Consider the following 21003-nt stretch of genomic DNA (forward strand, 5'->3'; position numbering starts at 1 on the left):
TGTATTTTTTGGAGCGTGGGAGGAAACCCACACGGACACAGGGAGAACACACCAAACTCCTCACAGACAGTCACCCGGAGCAGGACTTCAACCCACAACCTCCAGGTCCCTGAAGCTGTGTGACTGCGACACTACCTGCTGCACCACCGTCTGCTGTGGCTTGGAGGTTTCATGAATGGCTAGTTTGAGCTGGATGCCTGGTTTATACCTAATCCTAACTATAAACGTAAGACTAACCCTGAGATCCAATATGTCAGAAGCAGGAAGATATTTATTTCCCCGGCCAAGCTAAAATGACTTTCATATTTGTTCCATTTTTGCCCAAATTCCTCCCCATTTTAGTTATCACCAGGTCTGCATGTTAGCTTAGAATTTCAAAATCACACACAGTGTCATTAGCCTGGGATGGTAAGGCGCACTTAACAAAAATGTGTAAAATTTACAGTAAAACACTGGCAATTATATGGTTTCAATGTTTAAGATATAATGCTTTTATTAGGTATAATATTAAAGATATTTTAAAACCAATTCCATATTTACAATATACTGTATAGATTTACCATACAGTTAACAGGAAAACACTGGAGTTTCAGATATATCTATATGGAAAATAAGTATATTTTATTCAGCCCTTAAAAGGACATAGTACAGAAAGGACTGAGGGAACACACATTATTTAGTCTTGGTGTGTCATTAGATTCAGGGTTTAAATACTCCACCAAACATGAGCACACACACATAACCCAACATAAAAGACACAAACACAATGAAAAACCCAGAATATACCCTTAACATTCACAGAAAATGTGGAGCCACTAGGCATGCTGGGAGCTCCCCCATGAGTCCCAGGACCTCCCAAGTCTTTGACACTTGAACTTCAGTGTTTTGGATTTTTAACAGAGACAAAATGTATTTTTCATGCAACTTAAATGCAAAAAGTACAGTTTTTCCATTCCGTGTTCTGTCTGGTTCTCACTGGACTCTTTCATTGGCCACAAATGCAAGGATTATTTGAACCTCTTCAAAACACCACAGCACACATTTACAAGCTTCAATTGCGAGTATGATAAAACATTGTAATCTCAGAGATTTTAAAATATAAAGCTTGGAGATAGTTTGTGTTGCATGTCTGCATTTTGCTGTGTAGACAAGTTTTCTGACCAATAAGCACTCTACAATGTTTACACGTCATGTTTATAGTTCCTACTCATCTCGCATGGAAGCAGGTGTGAGCATGGACTAAAAAATAATAAAAAAACACTGGACAGCTCAGTGTGCTTGGAGGAGAACACTGCTGACCAGAGCATGACACCATCTGCTTTATAGGCAGTCCTGAGGTGGTCATATATTTCACTGCGACTGAATAAGATTGGATGCTGTGAGAATCACTGAAGCAGCCATTTATGGCAGAGGTTTGAATGATATGGTGGTCTTAACTGATTATGACTATCCCAAGACCTTAGAGAATAGGGAGACGACAGCTCTAAAGAAAATTGATGTATGTTGGGCAAGAGGGTCATCATGTTTTTTCATTCAACACCATGTCAGCCAGCCCCCTTCTCCCTAACAGTTTCACTGAGGCTTTTTCAGACCAGTGGCTTAAATCCAGGCAACGTCTGTTCTCTTCTTCATTTATTTTCAGATGCTCCCCGTATTTTAAGGTGTAATGGTATGTTTGAGAGGGGAAAAAAACTGTTGTTTGAACTTGGCTGAAGTTTAACTTGCCTATATATTTTTATTTACTGTTTGAATTACCACAGAAACTCATTTGTAACTTAAGTTTAGTTTTGTAGCACTTTCCATCTGTGTATACTTTCATATAGTTAGCACTCTACTGAATTTAGAGTAGGTTCCATCTACAGCAAAAATAGGTCAATATGAACCATCTATGGAGGGTTTTTACCCATTTACAAACACTAAGTTGTAAAGACTGGGTTCAACCACACAAACTGACTGGAGAGCTAGCATATGTTGAGGAAACATACACAATAATATTAAATTAAATAATGTATTTAATGAAGTGTTTGTTGGTTAAAATCATGAACAGCACCTTTAAAGGGAACGTCTAAGATTGTGGAGAAATGCTGTTCTCTGGTTGGTTTATGTTCAGAAGCTCCGCATCTTTTAAGGTGGAATACATTTTTGAGGGAAAAACATGACTGTAGTTTGTACGTGGTTGAAGTTTAACTTGTCTGAAAGCTTTTATTCACATTGAATTACCACAGAAAATCATTTGTAACTTGAGGTGTATAGTTTTGTAGCACTTTAGGTCTGTGATTACTTTCATGCAGTTAGCGCTCTCTCGAATTTAGAGCCATCACAACAATAATCAATATTACCCTCCTATGGAGCTGGAATAGAGCAAAATCCTCATCTCAGTTCATGCTTTTTAAAGGTTGGAGATCTCTTCATAGTTTTAAATCTTTCAAAATGCCGCTTTTCTACCGAGAATAGAGAGAGAAAACCTAGCGTACTAAACAGAAACACTTTGGTCTTTAACCTATTTACACAAAGCAGGTTTCCAAAGTCTGCATTTCCTGTTAGAGATGGTGTTATGTGATGTCACTAGCTACATTTTAGGTAAACCAACCAGGGACCAAGCAATTAGAGCAGAGTAGTGCCATGTAAAGTCAAGTAGAGTAGGTACCATACAGTGGAAAACTCCATAACTGCTGCCGACAACCAGTGCAGTAATTACAGGCTGATCTTACAAATCAAAGTTGGTCACTTGGACATTTCCATGTGAGTGGACACTCAATTTAAAGATATATTTCAGAGGAGTAACCTCTGTTTCCAATTACTCTTCTACACATTATGAAACACTGACTCCTACTGGCCTGGAGGTAACAGATTCTGTAACAACCCGATTTGAAATATGGCCACCTCCATGAGGGGGATCTTTTATCTTCTGATGGGACTTGGACATAAACAGAGTATATAATCCTATTCCTATATATTGTTTGCTAGGTTTTGGAGGTAAATATGACTGATAGCTCCTTTCCCAGCATGTTTTCTGATCTGATGCCATCCTCTACCATCTTCACTCACTTCCAGAACCTGTGAGGTGTTTCACCTGTGTTGCCTCAGTGTGTTTCTGGCTGCGTCCCACTCTTTTTCTTCCCACCAGCTGCACAAGGCACAGGGCGGTGGGTTTTAAGTTCCCTTTCTCAGATATCTGGTTTGTGTCATCCTGTAGGAGTCAGGCAGATGGAGGAGAAGAATCCCTCATCTCTGTTGATAACTGCCAATCAGAATCTGCCTTGGGGGGTCTGACAGAATGGGGCCAGAGGGGAGCTAAGGTAGGGGTTGGTGTATGTGTGTGTGTGTTGGAGCTAGCTTGACTGACAAAGGATGGCACAACACTGGCAAAAAAGCTTTGGGCAGTTGCACATGAGGGGAAGGTCATCATTTTCAGAGCCAAGTGTTGGCTAGAGAGGTATAAAGGCCCCAGGCATTGGGCTGTGGAGCAGTGGAACAGCATTCTCTGGAGTGACATCAACTAATCTAATCCCCATGTCCTTGCTATAGTTCTCATGGCTGAATGCCATCAACCCCTCACAGTTATGTTCTAATATACAGTAAACCTTCCCAGAAGTGTAGAGAAAATAGCAAGTGTCCACAAACTTTTGGCCATGTAGTGAACTTCAAATCCCACTGAGGTTTAATCTCAGATCGACTTGTGTGGTCTTTGCCAATGTGATGCACTTTTATCCACAAAAGCAGATGGTGCATAGTATCGTAGATAACAGTGCGTCAGAACATGTCTGTTAGTTTATGTAACGACAGATTGTGGCAGGCATGTGATGATTTAAGCAGGCAGTTTACAAAACAGCTACAAGTTTCCATGGGAACATGTCTATATTCCCAAGGTTCTCAAGATCCTATGTTCTCTAAGCTATTCATTCAATACACATCATACTTTACTGTAAGGCATATAAAAACTATAGAGGAGTGTCTACGGTGATACAGTTTAAAATATGAAGCCGGTCTTTGACTGCTGATGTGATTGAAGCAGGTCCAGTCCACTAACTTTAGGCCATGGCTGCTGAATGTTGTAAAACAATATTAAGTAATAGATGAATTCATAAAGTGGAATTTTCTGAGGAAATGTGTGTGATAGTCCAGATTAAGTTGCTAGGGTTGATTTGGTGGTTGCTATGGAATCATAGGTAGTTGCAAGGGTGTTGATAGTTGGTTGCTATGGTATCCTAGGTGGTTGCTATAGCTTCAGAAGCTGTTGCTAAAATGTTGGCGTGTGATTGCCATGGTATCCCAGGTGGTTGCAAGACAGTTACCTGACATTACAATGGTAACCCTGGAAGTTGTACTATTGAACTTTTTCAGGAAACATGACTAAGAGTACTGGAGGGTGTCTATGTTTTCGCAGGTGGTTGCTGTTTACAGGTGATTCTTGGTAGTTGGTAGGGTGTAGCAAGGTGGTTGTGATTGTATTCCAAGTGGTTGCCATTTGGTTTCCATGGTATCTTTGTGGTTTCTAGGGTATTGCAAGGCAGTTTCATGACATCATAATGATAACCACCTGAGCACCCGGGGAGCAATTTGGGGTTTAGGTGTCTTGCTCAAGGGCACCTACAGCTGTGAATGAATTTTCCTTGCCGGTCCCAAGAATTGAATAGGCGACCCTCTGGCCTCAAGTTCCCTTCTCTAACCTCAAGACCACAGCTGCCCACCACCCCATGAGGGAGGCCTTATGAAGCGGGGCTGATTCTGACTTGCTTCTGGATGGGATTTTATTTGATATGTTAGCTGCAATGCATTTTGGGAGACTCTCCAACATGGCACATAGGTTATATTATGGCCTCAGGGGAGATCTGTGTATTGTCCCATTAGGCATTGACTGTTCAGAGAAATTCACATAGTCTGTGCCTATAATACATTCCCATACATTTCAAATTAAGCATAGAGAAGACTCATTCATTCATTCATTATCTGTAACCCTTATCCAGTTCAGGGTCGCGGTGGGTCCAGAGCCTACATGGAATCATTGGGCGCAAGGCAGGAATACACCCTGGAGGGGGCGCCAGTCTAGAGAAGACTCTTTAAGCACCAATGGAGTGCTCGCTTCAACACCCCCCCCCACCCCACCCCCAGAGTTGATGATGTTAATTCTCTTTTATAGGACTGTCCTGAAATCAGGAGGGATGGGGGAGGGAGAGGAAAGGATGGGGTGTGGTTTCCTACTGACCTCCAAAAGTTACATAGTGCAGTTTCTGCAGTGCTGAGCTTGAAGAAGCAACTTCAGAGGGTCTTTCCACCTGATTACAGGTCAGTAAGGGATCACAATGATTTTTAAGCTGCAAATATAAAGTAACAATGCCCCTTGACCCCTTAGTTCAGTAACAGCTTCTACTTCAGCTATATGTTGGAAGGCTTTACACTAAGTTGGAACATTTCTGTTAGTGATTGATGAAGCTCAGCATGGCGTGGAGTGGTGTTATTGATCAAAAGCTAATAAGAACGCCATTCAACTCATCTCAAAGGGGTTGGACGGAGCTTCTTCATTCTAATGCAGTTTCACAGCTTCCCTTCTCAGGGCTGGGGGTTATATATCGAGGCTTTGGGCATTAGATTTTTTGAGTGGGCACATACAGACTATACCCTAGACTACATTAATGTAGTACAGAATTAGTCCAAGTTAAAGTTAAAAACCTTATTCTATTATAATCGTAGAAGTTTAAATTGCGTTGATCTTATATGCCATTGTATTATTATATATTATATTATATTTAAAGGTTTGTACTAAAGGTACTGTAGTTACCAATAATGTACCTCTACCGTACCTTTTTTCTGACATTGTAGAATACATTACCATACCTAGGAAATAAAAAAAAAGAAAAAAAGTAGCATATATGTCTTTGCCCCCACATGAAAAAAAAATTTCTAGGTAAGTCCTGCTCCGGGTGACTGTCTGTGAGGAGTTTGGTGTGTTCTCTTCGTGTCTGTGTAGGTTTCCTCTGGGTGTTCCGGTTTCCTCCCATGGTACAAAAACACATGTTGGATTGGCGACTCAAAAATGTCCATAAGTGTGAATGTGTCGCCCTGTGAAGGACTGGCGCCCCTCCAGGGTGTGTTTCTGCCTCCCGCCCAGTGATTCCGGGTAGGCTCCGGATCCACTGTGACCTGCTTATACCTCATTAGGTATTTCACTGTCATTTATGTGAGCAATTACACAATGGTGAATTTAATGAGCAAATCTTAGTACCTCATCTTGGTACCAGATTGTGTGAGCTGTGGTGTTCTGGAGCTCAAATAAAGGTGCTGCCCCTTATAGGTGCGTCCTCACAGTGGTCACATAAATAACGTCTCAGTGAATAAGTTATCTATATATTGCTAGCATTAGGGTTTCATGATTTTTTTAAGGTTTTTTTTTTATGTGTAAGAAATGGCACCTAAATAAACTGCTGCATTTTCAACACAGCTGTGTGATAAATATGGATACATTTTCCATCAATGTGAAAAAAATTTAAATGATACAATAGTAAAAACTCCAGCAGCACTGCTGTGTCTGATCCACCTCCAGCACAACACACACTAACACACCACCACCCAAATCATACCTGCTCTGTCATGGTCCAGTGAGTGTCCTGACCATAGAAGAACAGGGTGAATTAGGGCTAACAATGCAACACATGGACAACAGTCTGCCATTGTAGAACTGCAAAGTTCATCTATGCGGTCAGTGGAGTTGATAAAATATATAATGAGTGTAAAATATAAAACATTTTGGATGTGTGAAGGCCAGGGAATGTAGAAAAAATATGGGAAAAAATAAATAAACAAAGCAAATTTTTAAAAAAATGTTCTTTATAAATATATGTCAATAGATTTTTAACAGACACTGTGACACTCTGCTCCCTGCTAGAGCAGCTTGGGACACAAAACTTTTTGTTGATAGTTTTGACACAATTCATTATAACATAGCTGTTTATATAAGGCATGTTTAATCGCTGTCCAAAGAAAAACATGTATATCTATTTTTGTCAGTTTTGTTTATTACATCATTTGAACACAGCAGCTGTCCTTAACATTGTGTGAAATCTTCATGAAGTGTGGACCAATAGGAATGCTCCAAAAGTACAGTGAATTAAATGTTTTTTGCATTGACTTTCATTGAAAGTTAAGATGCTATAAAGATGCTGTTTTGGAGATACATGTTTTTCTTTGGAAAGCAAGGACATACAAACCTATAGAATGTGTAATAAAGACAACCAGTGGCAGCTCCTGTGAAATCTATATTTTATTTCTGTGCTCATACAGAAATACCACCAGTAACCACTAGATTCATAAATTTAAAACAGAAGTCTACATACTGCAGTATTTGTGGATAGCTATATCCAGGAGTTCATGCTAAACCTCTTATTATTCAAGTTAATATTCAAGAAAAGAATAGCCATTTGGAACATGTCGCACGTTGTGTATGATGAAAGCACATTGGGGCGAGCCCTCCAGGAACCCATAGAAAATGAACTGAGGGCTCTGCAGCTCGAAAAAAAGCATTAATGTGAGAGTCTATGAGAGGAGTCAGGGAGATATTCCACCATCTTGAAATCACTCAAAAAGGGGCAGGACTGTACAGAATGAAATCTAATGCTGATAGGACTCAGAGGAAATCACAGACTAAGACAAAATAGTAATAGGGCCCTCCCCATTTTCCTCACACAGCAAATTCTCCAGTGTTAAATCAACACTATTAGTTAACACTGGTGAATTTACTGTGCATTCACCAAAACAAATGAAAATACAAGCAAAACTAATAATATAACCAGTAGCACCACAACAAATAGAGATACGTATTAGACATTTCTTAATTTGATCACTTGAGGCACTGAGGAAATTTCATTGGAGATTCATGTACGTGTTTTGTTTATGGTGTATTTCTTAAAAGTAATACTTCAGTTCACCCAAACCTTCTCAATCATATTTCCACCACCTGTTCCACACTGACACTGAGGAATACGCCTCAATCAATTTTAATAACATCATCTGTTGACTCTTATTTCAGAGGAACCAAATCTATTCCAAATTCAACCTCCACCAATCTATGACAATATACAATAAGTACTCCCTGATCGAGTCTTTCACTCAGAGAAGATTCATAGGCCAGACTTATCAGTTTGTTGCGAATAGCTGTCTGGATGAGTTGCCACTTCTTCATTTATTCCAGACATTCCGCCTGACCCCCACAAAATGACCTTGTAGTGTGCTATCAGAGAAAAACATTGTTAAGATATTGCAGTGGCTCCACGTTCTGAATACACATTCTCTTCAGTTTTTCTGTGTGTTTATTCACGCTTTTCTATAATGTTATTGCTGAAATAAAGTTGCTGTTGACCTGTTAGTGGAAAGTGTAGCATGGTGGGGACATCACTCTCTTCTACACCAAAGAGCACGGTTCCGTTTCTTGCTTGAGTAGATACACCATGCTCTACCAGTAAGAATCCTGGGCAAGGTTTCTAACACTACATTTACAGTACAATACAATATCAGCCCTATAGTCCACTCCTTTTCAAAACTCCAAGTGTTCAGGTGGTGACACCGCTCTTTATATTCTGACATTAAGCTTTCCTGACACTTTCTGAGTAAAGTGATATCTCAGTGTGTGTAAGACAGACAGAAGGCTGATAGTAGCTTGCTGCGTCAGGATATTTGAACAAAATTGAGCATTAACTTTGGAAAATATATAGTGAATGTTCTTACAACATTCTTGGATTTCGCACACACACACACACAAACACACACACACACACACACACACACACACACAGACAAAACTGTGAAAAAAACATCTGACAAATACCATCTAACACTGGCATTGATTTGTTTACAACTTTGTTTGACTGTAGCTAATAAAGCCATTATAACAGAGGTATTTAATTGTTGTAAGTTGCCATGGACATTTATTTAGGTCTTTACACTCCTTCTAAATCATTTTACACCAAGGTATTTGTTATCCAGCCTCTCAAGATAACCTGTTATATGTCTGTTTTTCATTAAGCTAAAAACAAGGTAGCATAGTTCAGGTAGGAGGGCCCCTAATCAGAATTATCTTTAGGACCAGATCCGCAGACACCAGCTACGATGTGTACACAATGACCTATTTTTCACAACAAAAAGTACATGATAATTAATTAAAAATAACCATTTCATGACCAGAGATATGAAGTGTTTTTACAAAACAGGAGAAAATATTAAGACTACTTAAGACTTACTAACCATGGAAACACGGTTGTGCAGATCAACAAAAAAGAGTCTTTGTGGTTTTTGTGTTTTTATTACCACCAGTATATGAAATGTAAAAAGAACAAAATGTACTAATAGGTCAAGGACCGCTGAACAGTGTTTCCCATCAGCTCAATGTTACGTTTTCCTGATAACTTCTGAAGATCATTTGCTACACATTGTTTAATTGAAATCAATCAGAATTAAAAATAAAATGGTAAAGAAGTCTAAAGAACAGTTTTAAATGAAGCAGTGAACTAAATGAAAGACCAATTAAAGAAAAAACATATATTGGTAAATGCCTAAATATGATGCGTTCTAAAATTACATGATCCAGAATGTAAAAATGAACTACATTAAGATTTTTACTTAAAGGGCCACATAATGTGTGATTTTAAAAAAAAATCTGTTTTATTTTATTATTATTTCATGTGTCAGGTTTTAAAGTGTTAAAAGTCTTGGAGTTGACTCTGTTTCAGTGCAATTAAACTTACAATGTTAATGTTAAATAAATGCAAAATGTATTTAAAGAAATAGTGGCCATATTCTTTCTAAAATTTTGGATGTTAACATGCTTTTAAATGTAATAGAGATTTTAAGTTGGTGTTTATGGAGGTCAGTACTGAACAATACCTCTAATATAGTAAAACCATAAAAAAACACACATATTAAGCAATTTCTTTTTTGTTTTTGACTGAAACTGAACTGAAACTAATTATAATTAAATCACTAAAATTAACTAATACACAACTCAGATGCCGAAATTAACTCTGTACCATGCACTCTTGGGTGTCTCTGCTGGCCTAATTCACTCTTGGTATCAAGAGCAGACTCGTATATGTCTCTCTCTCTCTCTCTCTCTCTCTCTCTCTCTCTCTCTTCTGTACAGCAGAAATCACTACACCTGTCATTCTCCATCAAAGATGTTTCAATTTGGAGCTGTCCCTCTGGGGAGTCACTGAATTAGCACTTCACAGGCAGCATGGATCCAGGTGTCCCCCTGAGCCCACGCCTAAGGACTCCCTCAGCACACGACATGGCTTTACCCCCTTATTCTCTTTCTGTCTCTCTCTCTCTCTCTCTCTCTCTCTCTCTCTCTCTCTCTCTCTCTCTCTCACCCCTACCCTCATAATACAGTCATATCCAGCATATCAATTATGTTATTTTGGTAACACCACTCGTCTGCATGTGGGGAATAGGATTTCTTATTTTGTGGCTGAAAGACAGAGATGTAAATATATTTAGACTTGTGAGAAGGGGAGAGGTGCCAGTATGAGTGGCAGTGGTGTAGGAATGACTAAAAGAGAACATCTCTCTCTCTCCCTCTCTCTCTCCCTCTGTCTCTCAGTGCTCATCTCTGCTCATCTCAGTCCCCTCTGGATTCCTCCAGTCTTCTGACGATTAGCATTGCATAGATGCCAACCACCAGTGGAATTACAGAGCCAAGATATAGCTGCTGAATAAGTCATGGGTGAGCCCTGTCAGGAAAAAGGCTCTATGGGGGCTTTTGTAAGATAGAAAAGACCAAGGAAAAAGTCATGGGAATGTGTTTAAGCTGATTAGAGGGTTTAGAGGGGTCTTGACATGTGAGCAGACCCCACAAGTTTAGTAAACAAAAAAAAAAAACCTACACCTAGGCCTAGGATAAAAAAAAACTACACTTTAAATGCTATTCCTAACACTTCAGAATTAAACACTGCTATTATACCTTTGTAATGCTGTTATTACACATATGTAGTACATCATAACATTTAGGACATTCATAATAGGCATAAATAAATCCAGCTAATGATATGTTAACCCATTATGACCTCTTAATAAATATGCCAACACATTCATTCATCCATCCACTCTTTTTCTGTAACAGCTTCATCCTGATCAGTGTCGCAGTGGTCACTGGACAGACACATTTACGCCTATGTAGAATTTCACACAGTCCACCTTAAAACATATGACCTGGTGTTTTGAATTATACTGAAGCATCCACAGAAACATCCCACTCCCATGTCAGTGTCAATGCTGGACTGAGAATAGTCCACCAACCAAAAACATCCAGCCAAAGGTGTCCTGTCAGCAGTGTCCACTGACAACGGATGAAAGACAAGAGGACGAGCAACAAACTGCACATCAACACATGAGCTGCTGTCTCTGACTTTATATCTACAAGGTGAACCAACAAGGTCGGTGTGTTTAACAAAGTGGGCAGTGAGTGTACACAGCATTTAAAAGCTCGAGCTAGCACTGCTGTGTCTGATCCACTCATACCAGTGCAACACACTAACACACCTCTACCACATCAGTGTCACTGCAGCACTGGGAATGATTCACCACCAAAACATACTTTTGAAGAGAAGAACAGAACTACAAAGTGCTCCAGTAGGTTCAGTGGAGAGTAGACACAAGGGAGGTGTTCCTAATCCAGTGATCGTTCAGTGTAGGGGGTGTCTATAAATGTTTAATGAATCACAAATTGTAGCACTTAGTTTGTGTAGACACTCTCAGTTCTCTCATTCTCTAATTACTGACTCATAAGCCAGTCTTTAAGATTTAATAACATAAGCATTAGTGAATGAAGTGTTTAGTTAATGGAAGTGTTGAGAGTGAGAGAAGAGAGAACTCCCATCATACCTCTCAATGTGTGTGTACCTCAAATCCCATGCAACTCGCAGCTCATCCCATATTTAACACAACAAGATGTGCGGGCTTGATCTCGGCTAATAGCGCATAATTCAGCAATTAAAGATCAAACACTAATGAATTAAATATTTAAGGCTTCTGCAGATAGAGCCGGCTCCTTTTGTTAATCCCTCAGAAGTTTGAGAGCTAAGCGCTTATCTGCAGTTGTTTAAACATGTGAAATATGTTTCAGGCTAAAATGATTCCTTTCCTCCTATATACACTTTACATTTTTGCACTCTGTGTATTATGGAAGTCTGTTTCAGTCACTTGAATAAAAACAAGAACAAAGAGAAACTAGCCTAGTTTAGCTGGACCGCCATTAGCCATATAGCCATTGTTACAGAGGTTTATCTGAAAAGCTTTGGTGCTTCATATTAATGTCTTTGTTTACAATAATAACAAATAATAACAAACTATAAAAATAGTTGATCTTGTCAGTTGCTGACAGTGTCTGTATGATCTCGGAAAGCCTGTTATTTTCTGTTCATACAAAGCTACAAAACTAAAGCACTGTGTTGAGATGTCACACAGTTCCAGGGAGCTGGAGGTTATGGGTTTGAGCCTGGTCCGTGTGACTGTCTATGAGGAGTTTGGTGTGTTCTCCCTATGTCCGCATGGGTTTCCTCCAGGTGTTCCTCCCACGGTCCAAAAACAAGTGATAGGTCTGTAAGTGTGAGTGAATGTGTAAGTGTGTGTGTCGCCCTGTGAAGGACAGGCGCCCCCTCCCGGGTGTATTCCTGCCTTGCACCCAGTGATTCAGAGTAGGCTCCAGACCCACCGTGACCCTGAACTGGATAAGCACTTACAGACAATGAATAAATAAATGAACTATGCAGTGTTTTTACATTGAAATTACAAGCTGAAAATAATGGTGATGCAACTTCACGATCTATAATAAGGCGAATAACACCTCTGTCATTGCTGCCCGCAGAGTCTACACCGAAGGTTGTCCTGCACATATCACTGAGCAGTTAGTGTCCCTCATATCCCTGCTAGGGTCGTATTCGATGGCTCCCCTGATCATCACACCACGAGTTGAAGCAGTGTGTGGTTTCACAGTAAAAGCAGGATTGAAGGACTCACCAAATAGTCCAGTGTACCTGAACAGACCATCGGCTCTATATGGCACCAAAATGGGTTAAACAAAAATGGTTCTTTATGGAACCAAATAGGTTATGGCTTAAAAAACCTTTTGTAACACATTTATTTTTAAGAGTGCCATATAAGAAATTTTGATGTCATAAAAACCCTTGTGTAAAATGTGCTATATAGAACCATCTATAGCATGTTCTCCATCAATCAGAAGAACCCCTTTATGGTGCAAAGAACCCATTAATGCAAAAGGTTCTTCAAGTGTTCATGGTTCTACGTAGAACAATTTTCTATAGGACCATTGAAGAACCATCATTTTTAAGTGTGTATGCTCAAAGAACATTTTGAAGCACCTATGTTTGAAAGAGTTCAGACCACAACTGTAATCATTTAGATATCTACCTGAGACAAATCTGCATGCCATTTCTTGTGTAATGCAAACGAGCTGCTGCTGTGAGTCGAATAAAACAAATGTGACCTCTAGTGCAGCTTGCAGAATTTATAAGTGGCAAGTTTGTGCTGGATTTTTGCATTTCCTTGTGTAGACAAGACTCTCTGGCCAGTCAGCACTCTGCAAGATTTACACCTACTATTAGTCCCTACTCATTTGCTACTCCATTCACGCAGGGGATCAGACACAGCAGAGAGACTGGAGTTTTTCGAACTGTCACTACTGTTCTGAGAACAGCCCTCCCACCAAAAATAAGTAGCCCTTATTGACCTTATCTTCTAGTCCTTCATAAGAGTTAATGGGCAGGAAAATTTTACTAATCCTTTCATAACATGTATAGAAGCTGCAGTCGTACCTAAAACCTACCTACAGCTTCCAGAAATCTCTCTCCACTGAGTGATCCTTTAGGTCGTATTGTGGATTTGAGTGTGGTTTGGTGTTCAGTAGCTGAGCTTAATACATTTCGTCACTGAACACCTCCTGCAGCACCTCCATTCTCTAGAAAACCAGTAAAAAGCTCTTTTACCCAGGGATATGACGGAATATTCCCCCACATGTCAATAGGGATGGGACTAAGATAATCTGGAGTTATTTCTGCTGCTTGTTTAATAGAAAATACTCAGGAATCTTTCCTGAAACAGGAGCACACACTCTGGAAAAAGGACTGAAATGGCCTATTCGGACAGGATTAAACCAACTGAGATACTGCAGGGATAATTAATTTACCACACGTCCATGGGTAAAACTAATCCCGTCTGAATAGGGTTTAAGTGAATTTGGGGATTATCACACTGATTGATAAAAACTGCTCATTGATTTACAACTTTGTGTGTGAGTGTGACTGATTGGTGGTTGTCCTTTTGTCTGGTGTGCGCACAGTAAGAGTCTGAACTCTCCAAGTGACAAGCAAAGTTTAAGAGAAAAATATAAAATTTAATTTTTCATTAATTTCCAAATATATCAAACATATATGACCCGTGAGACTGGTTTCCGACTCTGATATGAATGCTTTAACACATAGGAGAGTTCATTTCCACTTGAACCAGCTCTCTCTCTCTCTCTCTCTCTCTCTCTCTCTCTCTCTCTGTAGAGCGCAACGGTCCTCCCACCCTCTGCTCCCTGCTCACAGCCCCCTCACTGATAACAGCCTAATCAAAGTGCTTCTCTTACTGCTGGGAAAAGCCTGGGGGAGTGAGAGTGAAAATGGAAGAGGAAGGGAGAGAAAGAGAGAGAGAGAGAGAGAGAGAGAGAGAAAGAGAGAGAGAGAGAGAGAGAGAGAGAGAGAGAGAGAGAGAGAGAGGTTGGGGGGTGGTGCTTGGCCCTCTTCAGAGAACACATAGTTCTGTGATACTGAAGCGAGAAAAGAATGAAGGTCAGAGGTGGATGCCATATGAGAGAGAAATGAAAAGATGGATGGGTTGTGGAGGGGTGTGTGTGTGTGTGTGTGTGTGTGTGTGTGTGTGTTGTATTCAAGCATTGGACTGTTGGACCTGATTGTGTCAATGTGTGTGTGTTTGTGTTGGTGTAAATTGGTGTCTCTCAACATCACCTCTAATATACAGTACAGAGATACACTCAGTGATCAGGAACCATACAAAGCTGCATTTATCAAGAGGTTTCGGTCACTTTCTCCCTCTCTCTCTCTCTCTCTCTCTCTCTCTCTCTCTCTCTGATGAACTTTACATGGACGACAGATTAAAAGCCAATGTTGAGTTGTACAGTAGTTTGATGTGAGCTACCATTCATATGGAAATGAACAGGAGTTCATACCTCAACCTCACCCTTCATTTCTCATGTTTGTTCTTTCTCTCTCGTTCTTCAAAGTTTGTCCCTCTAATCTCTCTTCCTCTGGTTATCTATTGCCTCCTGATCTCTCTATCTGGAAGATCAAAATGTCCACTTACTCAATAAATCCCTAAGCTTCTATGAATAAACATCACAGTCTAATACTGGAGAAGTAACCTTGAGGATCTGACATCTGTGAATAAACAAGACTATAATCACAATCTGCACAAGTGTTCAAATGCATCAAGGTCAATTAAAAAATGTAAAGGGTGGATGGAGTTTTAGGGAAAAAAAAACTGTACAAAGAAATGATAAAAACTGTAGCTTTGTGGGTCAGAGTGTCCCCGCACCCTCCTGACACTGTGTGTGTGTGTGTGTATATGTGTGTGTGTGTGTCTGTGTGTGTGTGTGTGTGTGTGTGTGTGTGTGTGTTTAATTACTGGGTAAGGCAGGAGCTCATCCTACTGCTGCACTCTGGAAGGCCTCTTAGAAAGTAAAAGGGTTCCTTGTGCTCACTGCAGGGTCAGTTTCCTCAAAAACTTTCAATGTATTTGATGTCAATGACCATTTTAAGTGTGAGGAATATTTTAATGGATTCTGTAGAAGCTTTTCATTAGGCAATGATGCCACAGAAAGAAAATGGTTACATATAAATGGTTATATAAATATTTATATAAATCTATAAAGTGCCAGAACTGTATTTTCAAGTGAAACACTCTTTTCTTTTTCGTTGACAAATTTTTATTGCTTTTCAAATATACATACATTCCAGCTTGAATATTAACATTTACGAACCCCGTATAATGGTGCTTTTCCACCACATGGGTCTGGCTTTACATGACTCGTCTCGACTCAGCACGGCTCGGCTCGCTTAAAGCTTGTTGCTTTTCCACTGCCAGGGCTCCCCCTTGAAATGGAGCTGGTGATGTCACAAGACCCCGTCTCTAACAGGAATTGCTGGCTTTGAAATCCACAACAACGGCAGAGATAAAGTTAGGTGCAGTTTACTCATCGTTTATTCATGTGGACTGAACACGGCTCCGCACCCCAGTCCTGACAGATCAGTTTCACGCGTTGAAAGTTCAGCTTTCACAGAAAACTTTTGTCAGGCATTGGCCCAAGGAGCATATAAACCTCTTCAAAACGCCGCAAGGTAAAGTTACGAGCTGCAGTTGTGAGTCCGATAAACATAAATGTGAAAGCTGCTGTAACTTAAGAGGTTTTACAAGCGGAGAGTTTGTGCTGGATTTGAACGAGCTCTTAATTTCTTGGTGATAGACATGTCTCTCTGGCCAATCAGTGAGCACCTCTGCGGGTTTAAACATCACTGTTTAATACCTACTTGACACGGTTGGAACCCGGAGTGTACTGGGACAGAAAACCTACCCGGCTCCAGGGGCCAGGTACCAGATTTGGCCAGTGGAAAAGCAAAAGAGCTTTTTGGGTATATATTGGGTAAAATATTAGGGTATAAAGAACATTCAAATGAAATGATATGATGATATTTCATATTAAACGTGCATCACACAAATCACCTTTAAAATAAGGTTCTCTGAGGAGCCAACAGTGGTTCTACTACACTGTCACTCAAAAAAACATGTATGAGTTTAGGTTCTTATTTCAGGGTACAAGTGTTCATTTATTTCGAATGCATTTAACACACACACACACACACACACACACACACACACTCAAACTGTATTACTTTAAAATAAGATTGAACATGGAAAGGTCCATATGTTTTAAAATCTGTTTAATACATGGCTATTAAGTAGGTTGTAAAGACCTTAAGGTTCATTAATAAGCATTTGTAACACAGAGATAGAAAGGGCAAGAGTGACCTTTATTTTTTGGTCTAATACTGAAAATGTCAGAGATCTTAATGTAAATGTCAAGATAAAGAATATGCTACAACCTGAGAATGTTAACTTAGTCCTTTCATATGTTCAGGTGTTAATTATTATCAGTGTCTAATAAACTTTCTACCAGTGCTTAATTGATTAAAATTGATTGTTAAATGGTCAAAATTATTAACTAATGTGTGCTAAACCTAACAGGCTTAATGTTGACTGATGGAGAAGACAATGTAAGGTCAGTGTTATGCACGAGTTTTAACGCATTTATAACCTAATTAATAACTTTTTAATAAACAGATTTATAAACCATGTATAAACCTTTATAAGTATAGTCATTCTAAGCATATAATATATTTACAGACACAAACCTCTACACACACATAGATGCACACATCCATACAAATATATGGCACTACAAACCTATACACACAAACACACACACTTACATATCCAACAAAACGTATGTATACAAGCACACAGACCCATAACCCCGCCCCCCCCCCCCCCCCCGCCACACACACACACACACACACACACTTACATATCCAACAAAACGTATGTATGCAAGCACACAGACCCATAACCCCCCCCCCCTACCTGCCACACACACACACACACACACACACACACACACTTACATATCCAACAAAACGTATGTATGCAAGCACACAAACCGATAACCACCCCCCCCCCCCCACACACACACACGTACACACACACACCACAAATCTACGTGGATGCACACAAAGGCACAAACATCAAAGCTATCATAGCCTTGTTCTAGTGGGAGAAATCTGAGGACTTTCTCCTTTCAAGGTTGTTATCTAAATTAAACTGAAGATAATGAGCTGTCACTCAGGCCCCTTTGCTGGGACTCGTCTGGCTCACCAAGGGGCTGCCGTCCGTCCCGCTTCAAAACACTGAACTGGGGCGACAGCCAAGAGAAGCATAAAGACAAACAGCGAGGAAACTCTGTGATGTGTCCTGACATGAGTGATGACTTCCACGAGCCGCTGGAAGAAGAACCAGCAAACAGGCCAGTCATATTTACACAAACGTCCAAATACCAGCACCCACAGACCTGCTACTGTACTGCAGGAGAACAGTATGCTCAGCTTCCTCTGGCCCTGTCCCACTCCTTGTCCAAAACCATCTTTGAAGTGTACATTTTAGTGGCCTATTCAAAGGGTGAACAACAGTGGGGTAAGAGTTCAGAACTAGGACACAATCAGCTCTATAAGTGAACATAATTATTCATTCATTCATTATCTGTAATCACTTATCCAATTTGAACCAACAACCTCCAGGTCCCTGGAGTTGTGTGAGTGTGACACTACCTTCTGCACCACCGTGCCGCCCAGAACATAATTAGGCTAAATAGTGTGTTATAATAGAAATCACCATCTATACATCATCTAAACAAAACTCACACATAATTTTAGATTCAAATCATCCCAAGAACTGAACAAATCAATGCACATGCTTTTGCTGTGCTTTTTCCTTGATGGAACTCACAACGAATACATTTTTCTCACTCACCATTTTCAAATGACTTAATTTTTAGGTTATATTTTGTCGAATAAAATGAAAATTGTGCGGCATGGTGGCGCAGCAGGCAGTGTTGCTGTCTCATAGCTCCAGGGATCCATTGTTGGGGCTGCGGGTCTGGTCTGTGAGGAGTTTTGTGTGTTCTACCTGTGTCTGCATGGGTTTCCTTCGGTTTTATTCCACGGTCCAAAAACACATGTTGGTAGGTGGATTGGTGACTCAAAAGTGTTCATAAGTGTGTGTGTGTGTGTGTGTGTGTGTGTGTGTGTGTGTGTGTGTGTAAGCATGTATCTCTCTGCGAAGGACTGGCAGGCCCTCCAGTGTGTGTCCCTGCCTTGCTCCCAGTGATTCCGGGTAGGCTCCGGACCCACCACGACCCTGAACTGGAGTGGTTAAAGACAATGAATGAATATAAAATGAAATACAGTTATACATTATGCAATATTCACTTTTAAACTTATTTTTCATCCTGAAGCTGCCTCCTTACTTTATTTTGTAAAGAGACAAATAAAAAGAAAAAGAAAAAAGAGCCCTTCAGCAGAAATGAGCTGTGTTTGGGATTAGAGGTTTTATGTATATATCTCTGTAGAGTTTAAGCAAGAAAGGCACCACCATTTGCCACCATTCTGTTTTGAATGTGTTCTTAACAGTTTTGAGAACAGCGTGTTAGCATTTAAACAATGTTCTGCAGATGAATGGTGTTTTGCAGGTGGTGGAGAAGGAATGAGGAAGAAAAAAGTTCAGGAAAAATTTCAGAAAATGTGGATATTGAATTAATTTTGTGTGAAAGCAATGACAAACTGTTCACACTTTGGTCAACACAGAAGACAGCTCCAAGGTCCTGAGATTGTGGGTTCAAACCCCATCTGTGTCGGAGGATGTTTCCTCCGGGTGCTCTGGTTTCATCCGACAGTCCAAAACACATGCTGGTAGGTGAATTGTGAGCATGTGATGCCCTTTGATGGACTGGTGCCTCATCCAGAGTGGACCCACTGTGACCCTGAACAGTACAGTGTCAGTAGAGAAAATGTATGTATGAATGAATGAATACATTTAATCAGTAGATAAAACTGATATATGCCCAGTTTAATCATAAACCTGACCCTAGTTTTAACCCTAAAACCTATGCCATAACCCTAGCCCTAATGATAAACCTAACCCTAAGCCTAATCACAAGATTAACTACAAGAAGATTTTCTTCTGTGAAACAGTTCCCAGTGCAGATTCTTTGATTTTTCTTTGGGTTCATAAAAGAGAGTTTGTGGGACTTGGCCAACTGTGGATGAGCTCTTTTAGAGATAAAATCATTAAAAATCTTATAAAAATAAGGAATATCTGGAGTGCAATAAGTACTCATTTTTTACAGATCTTGTTTTGCAAGTTACAAGTGATCAGATCCAGGCATGAATACACTGAGGATGAGGATGAATTACCAAAAAAAAAACAAAAAACACATGAATATGATCTGACTGGTCAAAATCCACATGTTGTAATGTGATTATCTTTTATTGGTCTGTTCCCGAACCATTTTTGTAATGTGAAGTATGAAACAGTCACAGCATATTCTGGGTAGTAGTATCCAGCAAAGTGTGGTTCATTAAGTGCCCATAGGGGGAGCTCTTGAGAGCAAGTAAAGAAAGAAGACACCCCGCAGTGTTGCATACCCAAGTGAGCAAGCACATGGAAAGAGTGAAAGACTGCAAGTGTGGGTAATGGGACAGGGCTTTGGTCTACACTAAAGTACAGAGTGGTCACTGCAGATGTGATAGATTGATTGTTATCATTGTATGGATTGATAATTAATGCTCATTCGGCAGTAAAATAGCCATGGTTAAACATTAAATAATTAATTGAAAAAGAATAAGTTCATAAATGATGTAGAAAAGTCTCAGTGGAACTCATAAGAATATGTCATGTTTCAATCTGTGATCGACTTGTTGAGTCCTTTTTTTTTTTGATGTGATATGATTGATTGATTGGTTATGCCTTCGGCTGCTGGAAGGGGGCGCTTTGGTCGCGAAGCCTCATTCTCAATGAAGCTGCTGAGAGTGAGGCATTGTGTCCGAGCATCTTTATTGATTTAACCCCCTTTTTCAGGTATGGAATGAGCATGTACTTGAACTGTGGGCATATATATGCTACCGCTGTTATTTTGATTGTTGTAAACGGGTTCACCAAATGTTTGGAAGATTTATTTCATGTTGTATTTTTTGTTAGTCGGCTAGCTAAGCTAAGCACGCTTCGTCCGTGGCTAGCAGAGAGCACTTTGCCGCCAGAATATGCATAGCACATGCGGTGGTGAGATTCTGTTTATGTATTTGTTCCGTTTGTAGTGAGAAACTATTGTAAAAG

Source organism: Hoplias malabaricus, chromosome 8, assembly GCF_029633855.1.
Source record: "Hoplias malabaricus isolate fHopMal1 chromosome 8, fHopMal1.hap1, whole genome shotgun sequence".
In the NCBI taxonomy this organism is placed as follows: domain Eukaryota; kingdom Metazoa; phylum Chordata; class Actinopteri; order Characiformes; family Erythrinidae; genus Hoplias; species Hoplias malabaricus.